The sequence below is a fragment of the Lolium rigidum genome, chromosome 2 (genome assembly GCF_022539505.1).
Source record: "Lolium rigidum isolate FL_2022 chromosome 2, APGP_CSIRO_Lrig_0.1, whole genome shotgun sequence".
Taxonomy (NCBI): Eukaryota; Viridiplantae; Streptophyta; class Magnoliopsida; order Poales; family Poaceae; genus Lolium; species Lolium rigidum.
Window position 1 is genome coordinate 111,915,905 of NC_061509.1, and position 13,496 is coordinate 111,929,400.

Below are 13,496 nucleotides of genomic sequence, written 5' to 3' on the forward strand. Positions count from 1 at the left end.
TAAGTGAATCACCCAAGGTTTATCGAACTCAGGGAGGTAGAGGACAAAGATATCCCTCTCAAGCAACCCTGCAATCACGATACAAGAAGTCTCTTGTGTCCCCAACACACCAAATACACTTGTCAGATGTATAGGCGCACTAGTTCGGCGAAGAGATAGTAAAACACAGGTGGTATAGATGGTGATAATATTGCAGGAAGTAAAGATGCAGTAAAATAGTAAACAAACGGTGCCAGAAAATAGCTTGCTGGCGTGGGAGGCAATTCTCTGTGGTGTAAACAAGGCCTAGGGATCATACTTTCAATAGTGGACACTCTCAACATTGATCACATAACTGAATAAACAAATACTACTTTCTCTACACTCTCTTGTTGGATGACAAACACCATTCATTGTGTAGGGCTACAAGAGCTCCCTCAAGCCGGAGTTAACAAGCTCCACAACATTCGGTGTTCATATTTAAGTAACCTTAGAGTGCATAATAGACCATTGCAATTATACCGAGTACTAACATAGCATGCACACTGTCACCATCAGGCTATGAAAGGGGGAATAGATCGCATCAATACTATCATAGTAATAGTTAACTTCATAATCTACAAGAGATCACAATCATAACCTACGCCAAGTACTACATGATGCACACACTGTCACCATTACATCATGGAGGAGGAATAGACCACTTTAATAACATCACTAGAGTAGCACATAGATGATATTCAACTAGATCACAAAGCTCATGATCACATAAAGATCACATGGGAGAGAGAGATGAACCACATAGCAATGGTACAGCCCTTAGCCTCAGGGGATAACTACTCCCTCCTCATCATAGGAGACAGCAGCGTCGATGGAGATGGCGGTGGTGTCGATGGAGATGCCTTCCGGGGGCACTTCCCCGTCCCGGCAGCGTGCCGGAACAGAGACTTCTGTCCCCCAGATCTTGGCTTCGCGATGGCGGCGGCTCTGGAAGGTTTCTCGTACCGTGGCTTATTTGTGTCGAAGATTTAGGTCACGAGGCATCTTATTGGCGAAGAGTCGGAGTCGGAAGGGCTCTGGGAGGTCCACACACCAGGGGGCGCCCCCCCCCTCTGGCCGCGCCGCCACCATGTGTGGGGGCCCTGGGCCTCCCCTCTGGTCCATCTTCGGTGTTCTGGAAGCTTCGTGGAAATATAAAATCGTGGGCCTTGATTTCGTCCAATTCCGAGAATATTTCCTTACTAGGATTTCTGAAACCAAAAACAGCAGAAAACAGGAACTGGCACTTCGGCATCTCGTCAATAGGTTAGTTCCGGAAAATGCGTAATAATGACATATAATGTGTATAAAACATGTGAGTATCATCATAAAAGTAGCATGGAACATAAGAAATTATAGATACGTTTGAGACGTATCACGCGGCGACAAGTTCGGTGTCACGCACCCCGGAGTGGCATAAGGGCCCTCGTTGAAGAAACCGGGTGTCGACGGGGACACCACTCCCGGAATGTACGCCAGGCCCGACGTACTCCATGGGCTCGCGTTGGTAGCGAGTGATACACGCGGCCGGCGCCTTCCGAGTGCGCACGCGCCACCACCTACTTCTTCTCCTACTGCACCACCCGCTGCCCTCTTCATTCCGCCGTCAACAGCTTGCGCCGCAGGCAGTCTTGCTCCCACCTTTCGTCGGTCCAGCCTTCCGGCTTCTCCCTCGCCTCCGGCGCCTTCCGCGGCTTCGCGAGCGCCTTCGGCCCTTTCGTCGTTGCCTCATTTCCCGGCGGCTTAGTGGCCACTTTCTTGGCCATTTTTTTGGGCCATGTCAGCAGCGCCATGGATGGGAGAGCGTGGCGGCGGCGGGAGGGAGAGAGTAGCGACAGCAGGAGGGAGAAATGAATTGGCGGTCGAGGCGGTGAAATCTTTTGGGAGGGCAGAAATGTGCTGCTAGAGGGCAGGTTGTGGCGGGAGAGGCACGATGTGGCGGGAGGGGTGGAATTTTTATTTGTCGCTGGCGCGTCCGGCCCGCCACTCCCCGCCTCACGTCTCATTGTGTCCGGCGTGCCCGGAGCGTCCCCTGTGGACCGGGGACGGGCTCGGGGCGTCGGTCACAGTATTGGGCCGCACCGGACGGAAGGAGGCTTTGGGACGCGCGGCTGGGAACGAAAAATTATCCGGCTCACCCCAAATACTTTTGGGAGATGCTTTGGGGGACGCAGCTAGAGATGCTCTTAACGAGTTGTAGCAAGGTAAAAATAAGGATCTAGCCGGAGAAACGTGGGGCCATGTGGAGTTTCCCATTATCAACCCTAATTTATGAGTTGGTCGTTATTTTCTTAGTAGGGCCGAGTTGATAAAAGATGAGCAAATTCTCATCGTCAATGTACTAAGCAAGCTAGTTTAGATAGGAGAAGATGTATGTGGATTAATTATAACCCGGAGTTTCTCGCTGACACTCTAGAGAGTGATTGTAATCATGTCGTTCAATCAATAAAGCCCTTTGATTCACACAAAAAAGTGAAAATCATGATATGAAGAGGAGAGAACATGAATGAAAGTTTATCATAATTACTGCTAAATAAAACAAAGAAAAAATTGATGTAACACATTGTTTTTTTCTGGCATTTACTGAAACACACTTCCGAAATGTGGCTTTGACATGTACCTTTATAATTTTATGACATATTTGATATAACACATCAAACGGTCAAAAACAGCAACTTTGACCTTTAGAAGGCTGAATACGACATTGCCTTTTAGTTTTTGTGCCAAGAAAACATGCAAATTCTCTATGCGACCCGTTTTCTCCTCTGCTTTGAAATCTTGCAGGTCGCAGCGGTGTGACGAACTCTAGCCTGGCAAAGCTACCTCCCTCGTTGGCATGTCTGCCTCCGCCGTCCCAGGTGAGCGCACGTACATTGCCTGCCACTGTCTTCCTTAATTCATGTCTACTGGAAAGCGCGCCCCAACATCGAATGGAAACTACCCTATGAGGATTCCATGCTTCCAAAACTAGATCTCTAGCCAGAGCCACATGTGCCCTCGCTCTAGACTACGACACCAGGGAGCCCACCAACCTAACTTTGGTTACGATGGGTTTACAAGTCTCCCAGCAATAGGTTCCGAATTAATTTAAAAATAGAGGGAAATCTGGCTCAAAATCGGACATACGATGGTCATAGGCAAGCAAAAAGATGTTAATCTTTCTGTTTTTGGACATGTGGTGTGTTCTGCCAAAGGTGTCATAAATTGTAATTGTACCTAGAAAAGCCACATTTCGGCGACATGTTTCACCAAATTCAGAAAAATAATGGTGTCTTGCAACAAATTTTCACATAAAACTAGTACACACAAATTTCAAGTAGATTACAAAATAAACATAAATTTCATGCATATTACAAGTAAACAAAAGCTTCAAGCAAATTATACATAACACAATACATACGCAATCAGTGGATAAACGGAAGTTTGAAGCGGATTGCAAAGTACTCAAGTGACAACATATTAACAAAAGCTTTAGGAAGATTTCATAGTACTGAGGTCGAAACAAAATGAAGATTATTCAAGCGATTAATAGATTACTCAGATTGAACAGTCATGATGAATATACCACTAAATGAGGAAACATGGTAAGGTCAATGGTACACACAATAGGATAAGATCAAAGATAGAGGAAAAGGTCAAACATACAAGATAAGATCAAAGATACCCACAACTAATCTAAATCCTCAAGAAGATAAACATACCAACAAAGAAGCACATTGTAGTAATTAAAGACATGTTGATGACACAAACAAACAAACACTCAATGAAGGAACTGATAACACAATGAAGACGAACACCATAGAATATCTGCATCGAGCAGATAACTGCATCAATAGCAATACAAAAACAAATTAAAATATAAATAAAGGAGACGAGTACATATGCTTGATTCGCAGAGTTCAAGTGGTTGGCACCATCTTTAAACGTTCCTTTGGAGAGTCTATGCGAGCATCCAACCTAGTTTATCGACATTAGCCATTAACCCACAAGCATCACCCCTTCCATATGATTTTTCCACTCGTGAACTAAAAAAATATTCTCTAGCACAAGCATCACCCAGCTTGTCCCCATATATACTGGTAGATCTTCAAGGTGACCTCCTAACCTTCACGAACTTGTCCACACGCACTAGATGCTTGAATGGTCACACCTAACCATCTATAGGAGCCGCTGAATCTCCAAATACCAAAAGCTAAAAGATCACCCCTTCCATTCTACGTGGGGGAGGGATCATACCATTTGATCCATAAATGAACAGCCATGAGGGCGATCGGCGATCTCGCGGCCGCCGGCGGCCTGGCCGCCGGCGTCCTGGCCGCCTAGGTCCTGCCCCTTGGCAACGGTGAGCTCCCTTCCCCTCGTCCCATGGAGACTCCTCTCCGGTGGCCTGTGGTCTACTTAACTCTGCTCTCGTCTACCTCCGTCGCAATGCACGCCGTCTTGTGCTGATTGATGGGAAAGGTTCTGCTGTGGACACCCGATTCCTCAAAGCTAAAGAGATCATCTGATCCGGATCTACGATTTTCATGCCTTGTCATCGCATCTCTATTGGGGATCGTGACTTGGATCTGCCAGAGTCATCCAACATTCGTCAAGCTCAGGTATCCTCCCAACCTGCTCCCAAATTGGATCTTTGTCCGGGATTGGACATTTAGCATAAGATTTGGAGGGAATTTCATTGCCCAGTTGCGTTCTCTCCCATGGCTTCCTCCAAGGAATTCTTTCTGGTTGCTTCTTTTGGTCGATCTACCCTTTGGCAAGATCCTTTTCATGTCAGCCATATGCTTCAGGCTTGCCTTGGTGGCATATCGGAGGATTTTAACGTGCTTTTTCTGCGAGATAGAACATACAGATTCTCAGTTCACAACCAGCAAGTTGGGTTTTTTGTTCATAATCTGAGGAATTTTAAGTGTGCTGAGTTTGTGGTCTTTTTTACTCTCTGGGGAAATGGTGGTCCAAATTTTGTTCGAGAACTTCGTCAGTGGGAGGTGGAAGAATCTCGCGAATGGTCTGTTGTTGGCCAAAAATCTTATGCTGACGTTGTAAGGCAGCCTCTTTCTGGAGCAAACCTTGTGCCTCTTGGTCGACACAATGCAGAAACTTCAAGGCCTTCATTTGCGGCTGTGAAAGCCTCTTTTTTGAGTAATTTGTCCTCTGAGGCAAGGGATGATCTTGAGGATATCATTGCTGCAGCTCACACCTATTCCCAGGTCCTCCATTGCTTCAGATTTTATCATGAAGATCATGCTGTCACTTCCCCTCTGGACTCCCTTTCTTCAGCTCACCTCAAGGAATTACGCGATCTTATTGCTATGCATTTATCGGAGGATCAATTAGCCATTATTTTCAGAGGGAATCTAGGAGGAAATGCTCAACAGACAACTATTCCGGTTTCTTCGGTTTTCAATAGGGTAACTCAGTCCCTTCCTTCTGCGAGCGGGAATCAAGGTATTCAAACCATTAGCTCGATGCCATCCAGGCCCCGTGTCTCGGCCTTTGATCGCCTTCAAGAACCTCGCGCTGACCCGAGACTCGTTTCGGCCCAACCTCCTGGCCCCCGTGTTTCTGCCTTCCAACGGCTTCAGCGGTTGCCAGCCAGGCCGTTCCACGATGGACATTCTCGGCCCGCCAATGGCCCAACTTTCCCACGTTGCCTTTTGCCAGGACATATTCGTAGAGATTGTTTAAAAAGAACAAAATGTCATTCTTGCCGCAGAGAAGGGCATGTGAAGATCGACTGCCTTTTTTTCAAGAATTTGTCAGTTAAGACGCAATGGGTTCCTAAGGAAATACATGAGCATCCAAAGGAAAGAACAGATATGCCTAGTTCAATGGAGACCAGTAACCATCGGATTGTAAATCCAATGGCTGAGATTGCTAACCCTTTTCTCGACCTGACCCTGGGTCCATGGAATATTCCGCATAAGGATCAAGCTCCTATGGTAACTTTGGATTTACCTCTTTTACCCCAACAAGACCCTGTCGTTGCCGTTCCACCTCCCACTCAATCCCCTCCACCAAACCCTGGCTTACACTGTAGCTCTGCCCCAGCTCCGGCCTCATCGGAGTTAATCGCTGGTGAAGCCATGGCCAACTTTGACGTTGACCCTGTGCCGTTCCTCCCTGGTGACTATGAGGTACTGCATGTCGACGGCCGCCCTCGGCAATGCCGCTACCATGTCGCCAGAGTGATTACGCCGCGGCATGAGGACCTCGCCATTGCCACGATTTCGCCGGATTTCCAAGGTGATCAACCTTTCGCTCTCACTAGGAACTTTCTTCGGCAGTTTATGGAGGAGGAGACCCCCTTTACGCTTCAAATATCTCAGTGATGCCCGCTTGGCTCTGCTTATGTTCGTGTGGGTGCAGTGGCAGACAGGGACTAGTTAGTTTCCCATAGCCCTTTTCAGTTTATGGGCCGTCAGATTTCTTTTGTTGAGCACAATAGAGGTCGCAATCACCGTGCTTTTTCATATAACCGTGAGTGCTGGTTGATGCTCTTGTCTTTTCCTGCTAATCTTTGGACGGATGAGCACATTAGAGGTGCGGTTAAGGATTTTGGAGCTCTGGTTACCTGGGACAAGGAATTAAGCTCCTATGCTGCTCTGCTTGTTAAAGTACGTGTGGTGGATTTACAATACATCCCCCATAGCTGTGTTGTTTCTAATGGGACTGATAGGTATGCTGAATCTTGGTCAGTCCCTATCTTCATTCTTAGCCAGAAATTATTGGGAGCAGCTCCTGCTGATGAAGATGTGCCTCCAGCTGATGGTTCTACCCCACACCCACTCCCAGTTGCAGCTCCTCACCACCAGCAGGTTCCTCCTCAAGAGAATCAGGGATGGGCACCATGGCATCACCAGGTACCACCTCCTCAGCATCAAGGTGTTCACCAGATTAACCCCCTTGATGGGCTACAGAATCACATTGGACAGAATTTGAATTTCATCCTTGGAAATGCTGCTGCTGGCCTTAATCTGAATGAGCTGCCTGCACCTGGTGTGCCTGATGTAAATGGGATGCCTGACCTTAATGCTCTGCCCCACCAGCTGAATGCTGATGACTTCCTAGAACTGAATGATCTTCTTAACCCTATGCAACAGGCTGCTGTCAACTTGCAGGATGTTGAGATGCAAGACTTGCAGGAGTTGATCAACCCCATTATCCATCATGCACCTGCTAATGGCCTGCTGATTGAGGATCAGGTTGCAGATGATCATAGTGAATTGACATTGACCATCAGTTCAGATCCTTCCTCTGCTTCAGGGTCAGCTGTTGGTATTGTTAATCAGCCAGCTGATACGTCTCCGACGTATGGATAATTTCTTATGTTCTATGCCATATTATTGATGATACCTACATGTTTTATGCACACTTTATGTCATATTCGTGCATTTTCTGGAACTAACCTATTAACAAGATGCCGAAGTGCCGGTTGTTGTTTTTCGCTGTTTTTGGTTTCAGAAATCCTAGTAACGAAATATTCTCGGAATTGGACGAAACAAAGACCCAGGGTCCTATTTTTCCCGGAGCCTTCCAGAACACCCGAGAGCCGCCAGAGGGAAGCCCTGGGGGCCTCACACCACACCCTGGCGCGGCCAGAGGGGGGTCCGCGCCGCCCTATGGTGTGGGCCCCCCAGGCCCCCTCCGAGGCTGCCCTTCCGCCTATTTAAAGCCTCCGTCGCGAAACCCCTGATGCGAAAAACCACGATACGGAAAACCTTCCAGAGCCGCCGCCATCGCGAAGCCAAGATCCAGGGGAGAGGAGTCTCTGTTCCGGCACCCTGCCGGAGCGGGGAAGTGCCCCGGAAGGCTTCTCCATCGACACCGCTGCCATATCCACCGCCATCTTCATCACCGCTGCTGCTCCCATGAGGAGGGAGTAGTTCTCCATCGAGGCTCGGGGCTGTACCGGTAGCTATGTGGTTCATCTCTCTCCTATGTGCTTCAATACAATAATCTCATGAGCTGCCTTACATGATTGAGATTCATATGATGATGCTTGTAATCTAGATGTCGTTATGCTAGTCAAGTGAATTTTACTTATGTGATCTCCGGAGACTCCTTGTCCCACGTGTGTAAAGGTGACAGTGTGTGCACCGTGTGGGTCTCTTAGGCTATATTTCACAGAATACTTATTCACTTGTTGAATGGCATAGTGAAGTGCTTATTTATATCTCTTTATGATTGCAATGTATTTTGTATCACAATTTATCTATGTGCTACTCTAGTAATGTTATTAAAGTAGTTTTATTCCTCCCGCACGGTGTAATGGTGACGGTGTGTGCATCCGTGTTAGTACTTGGTTTATGCTATGATTATGATCTCTTGTAGATTATGAAGTTAACTATTGCTATGATAGTATTGATGTGTATTATTCCTCCTACATAGCATGAAGGTGACAGTGTGCATGCTATGTTAGTACTTGGTTTAGTCGAATTGATCTTTCTTGCACTCTAAGGTTATTTAAATATGAACATTGAATTGTGGAGCTTGTTAACTCCGGCATTGAGGGTTCGTGTAATCCTACGCAATGTGTTCATCATCCAACAAGAGTGTAGAGTATGCATTTATCTATTCTGTTATGTGATCAATGTTGAGAGTGTCCACTAGTGAAAGTGTAATCCCTAGGCCTTGTTCCTAAATATCGCTATCAGCTGCTTGTTTCTTGTTTTACTGCGTTACTACTGCTTGTTTACTGTCCTGGGCAAAGCACTTTTCTGGTGCCGTTGCTACTACTTATTCATACCACCTGTATTTCACTATCTCTTCGCCGAACTAGTGCACCTCTTTGGTGTGTTGGGGACACAAGAGACTTCTTGCTTTGTGGTTGCAGGGTTGCATGAGAGGGATATCTTTGACCTCTTCCTCCCTGAGTTCGATAAACCTTGGGTGATCCACTTAAGGGAAACTTGCTGCTGTTCTACAAAACTCTGCTCTTGGAGGCCCAACACTGTCTACAAGAAAAGAAGCACCCGTAGACATCAAGCACTTTTCTGGCGCCGTTGCCGGGGAGGAAAGGTAAAAGGCTCTCATACTCCGGTCCCAGGTATAAGTACTTTTCTGTTACCGTTGTGTGTGTGCTCGAAGCTATTTCCTTTAGATCCTGCAATTGCATCTTTTTGTTTCTTGTTTACACTAGTTTGGCATAATGGACAACAATGAGCTTCTTATTCTATTTCCTGATTTAAGACATGGATGGTTTGATGCGAAAATTAAAAAACCTATGGAATCTTATTTGCATGCTTGGTAGTAATATTAGTATGAACGCTTTGAACACCATTGTTGATAATAATATAGAAAATTCTAAGCTTGGGGAAGTCTGGTTTTCATGATCTTTTTAGTCCCCCAAGCATTGAGGAGAAAATTTTCTTTGATGATACTTTGCCTCCTATTTATGATGATTATAATGATAGTGGTCTTTTGGTGCCACCTACTATGGAGAGTAAATTTTGTTGTGATTATACTATGCCTCCTACACTCGATGAGAATAATAATGATAGCTACTTTGTTGAATTTGCTCCCACTACAACTAATAAAATTGATTATGCCTATGTGGAGAGTAATAATTTTATGCATGAGACTCATGATAAGAATGCTTTATGTGATAGTTATATTGTTGAGTTTGCTCATGTTGCTACTGAAAGTTATTATGAGAGAGGAAAATATGGTTGTAGAAATTTTCATGTTACTAAAATGCCTCTCTATGTGCTGAAATTTTTGAAGCTACACTTGTTTTATCTTCCTATGCTTGTCACTTTGCTCTTCATGAATTTGTTTATTTACAAGATTCCTATGCATAGGAAGCATGTTAGACTTAAATGTGTTTTGAATTTGCCTCTTGATGCTCTCTTTTGCTTCACATACTATATCTTGCGAGTGCATCATTAAAACTGCTGAGCCCATCTTAATGGCTATAAAGAAAAGAACTTCTTGGGAGATAACCCATGTGTTATTTTGCTACAGTACTTTGTTTTATATTTGTGTCTTGGAAGTTGTTTACTACTGTAGCAACCTCTCCTTATCTTAGTTTTGTGTTTTGTTGTGCCAAGTAAAGTCTTTGATAGTAAAGTATGTACTAGATTTGGATTACTGCGCGAGTTCCAGATTTCTTTGCTGTCACGAATCTGGGTCTACCTCCCTGTATGTAGCTCAGAAAATTAAGCCAATTTACGTGCATGATCCTCAGATATGTACGCAACTTTCATTCAATTTGAGAATTTTCATTTGAGCAAGTCTGATGGCCTAATAAAATCCATCTTTACGTACTGTTCTGTTTTGACAGATTCTGCCTTTTATTTCGCATTGCCTCTTTTGCTATGTTGGATGAATTTCTTTGATCCATTAATGTCCAGTAGCTTTATGCAATGTTCAGAAGTGTTAAGAATGATTGTGTCACCTCTGAACATGTTAATTTTTATTGTCCACTAACCCTCTAATGAGTTGTTTCGAGTTTGGTGTGGAGGAAGTTTTCAAGGATCAAGAGAGGAGTATGATGCAATATGATCAAGGAGAGTGAAAGCTCTAAGCTTGGGGATGCCCCGGTGGTTCACCCCTGCATATTATAAGAAGACTCAAGCGTCTAAGCTTGGGGATGCCCAAGGCATCCCCTTCTTCATCGACAACATTATCGGGTTCCTCCCCTGAAACTATATTTTTATTCCGTCACATCTTATGCACTTTGCTTGGAGCGTCGGTTTGTTTTTGTTTTTGTTTTGTTTGAATAAAATGGATCCTAGCATTCACTTTATGGGAGAGAGACACGCTCCGCTGTAGCATATGGACAAGTATGTCCTTAGGCTCTACTCATAGTATTCATGGCGAAGTTTCTTCTTCGTTAAATTGTTATATGGTTGGAATTGGAAAATACTACATGTAGTAACTCTAAAATGTCTTGGATAATTTGATACTTGGCAATTGTTGTGCTCATGTTTAAGCTCTTGCATCATATACTTTGCACCCATTAATGAAGAAATACTTAGAGCTTGCTAATTTGGTTTGCATATTTGGTTTCTCTAGAGTCTAGATAATATCTAGTATTGAGTTTTGAACAACAAGGAAGACGGTGTGGAGTCTTATAATGTTTACAATATGTCTTTTATGTGAGTTTTGCTGCACCGTTCATCCTTGTGTTTGTTTCAAATAACCTTGCTAGCCTAAACCTTGTATCGAGAGGGAATACTTCTCATGCATCCAAAATCCTTGAGCCAACCACTATGCCATTTGTGTCCACCATACCTACCTACTACATGGTATTTATCCGCCATTCCAAAGTAAATTGCTTGAGTGCTACCTTTAAAATTCCATCATTCACCTTTGCAATATATAGCTCATGGGACAAATATCTTAAAAACTATTGTGGTATTGAATATGTACTTATGCACTTTATCTCTTATTAAGTTGCTCGTTGTGCGATAACCATGCTTCTGGGGACGCCATCAACTATTCTTTGTTGAATATCATGTGAGTTGCTATGCATGTCCGTCTTGTCACGAAGTAAGAGAGATCTACCACCTTAATGGTTGGAGCATGCATATTGTTAGAGAAGAACATTGGGCCGCTAACTAAAGCCATGATTCATCGTTGGAAGTTTCAGTTTTGGACATATATCCTCAATCTCATATGAGAATACTAATTGTTGTCACATGCTTATGCATTAAAGAGGAGTCCATTATCTGTTGTCCATGTTGTCCCGGTATGGATGTCTAAGTTGAGAATAATCAAAAGCGAGAAATCCAAAATGCGAGCTTTCTCCTTAGACCTTTGTACAGGCGACATGGAGGTACCCCATTGTGACACTTGGTTAAAACATGTGCATTGCAAAGATCCGGTAGTCCAAGCTAATTAGGACAAGGTGCGGGCACTATTAGTATACTATGCATGAGACTTGCAACTTGTAAGATATAATTTACATAACTCATATGCTTTATTACTACCGTTGACAAAACTGTTTCATGTTTTCAAAATAAAAGCTCTAGCACAAATATAACAATCGATGCTTTCCTCTTTGAAGGACCATTCTTTTACTTTTATGTTGAGTCAGTTCACCTATCTCTCTCCACCTCAAGAAGCAAACACTTGTGTGAACTATGCATTGATTCCTACATACTTGCATATTGCACTTGTTATATTACTCTATGTTGACAATTATCCATGAGATATACATGTTATAAGTTGAAAGCAACCGCTGAAACTTAATCTTCCTTTGTGTTGTTTCAATGCCTTTACTTTGATTTATTGCTTTATGAGTTAACTCTTATGCAAGACTTGTTGATGCTTGTCTTGAAGTACTATTCATGAAAAGTCCTTGCTTTATGATTCACTTGTTTACTCATGTCATTACCATTGTTTTGATCGCTGCATCCACTACATATGTTTACAAATAGTATGATCAAGGTTATGATGGCATGTCACTTCGAAATTATCTTTGTTATCGTTTTACCTGCTCGGGACGAGCGGAACTAAGCTTGGGGATGCTTGATACGTCTCCGACGTATCGATAATTTCTTATGTTCTATGCCATATTATTGATGATACCTACATGTTTTATGCACACTTTATGTCATATTCGTGCATTTTCCGGAACTAACCTATTAACAAGATGCCGAAGTGCCGATTCGTTGTTTTCACGCTGTTTTTGGTTTCGAAATCCTAGTAACGAAATATTCTCGGAATTGGACGAAACAAAGACCCAGGGTCCTATTTTTCCCGGAGCCTTCCGAGACACCCGAGAGCCGCCGGAGGGAGCCACGGGGGCCCCACACCACACCCTGGCGCGGCCGCAGGGGGGCCGCGCCGCCCTATGGTGTGGGCCCCCGAGCCCCCTCCGAGGCTGCCCTTCCGCCTATTTAAAGCCTCCAGTCGCGAAACCCACGATGCGAAAAACCACGATACGGAAAACCTTCCGGAGCCGCCGCCATCGCGAAGCCAAGATGCGGGGGAGAGGAGTCTCTGTTCCGGCACCCTGCCGGAGCGGGGAAGTGCCCCCGGAAGGCTTCTCCATCGACACCGCTGCCATATCCACCGCCATCTTCATCACCGCTGCTGCTCCCATGAGGAGGGAGTAGTTCTCCATCGAGGCTCGGGGCTGTACCGGTAGCTATGTGGTTCATCTCTCTCCTATGTGCTTCAATACAATAATCTCATGAGCTGCCTTACATGATTGAGATTCATATGATGATGCTTGTAATCTAGATGTCGTTATGCTAGTCAAGTGAATTTTACTTATGTGATCTCCGGAGACTCCTTGTCCCACGTGTGTAAAGGTGACGAGTGTGTGCACCGTGTGGGTCTCTTAGGCTATATTTCACAGAATACTTATTCACTGTTGAATGGCATAGTGAAGTGCTTATTTATATCTCTTTATGATTGCAATGTATTTTGTATCACAATTTATCTATGTGCTACTCTAGTAATGTTATTAAAGTAGTTTTATTCCTCCTGCACGGTGTAATGGTGACAGTGTGTGCATCCGTGTT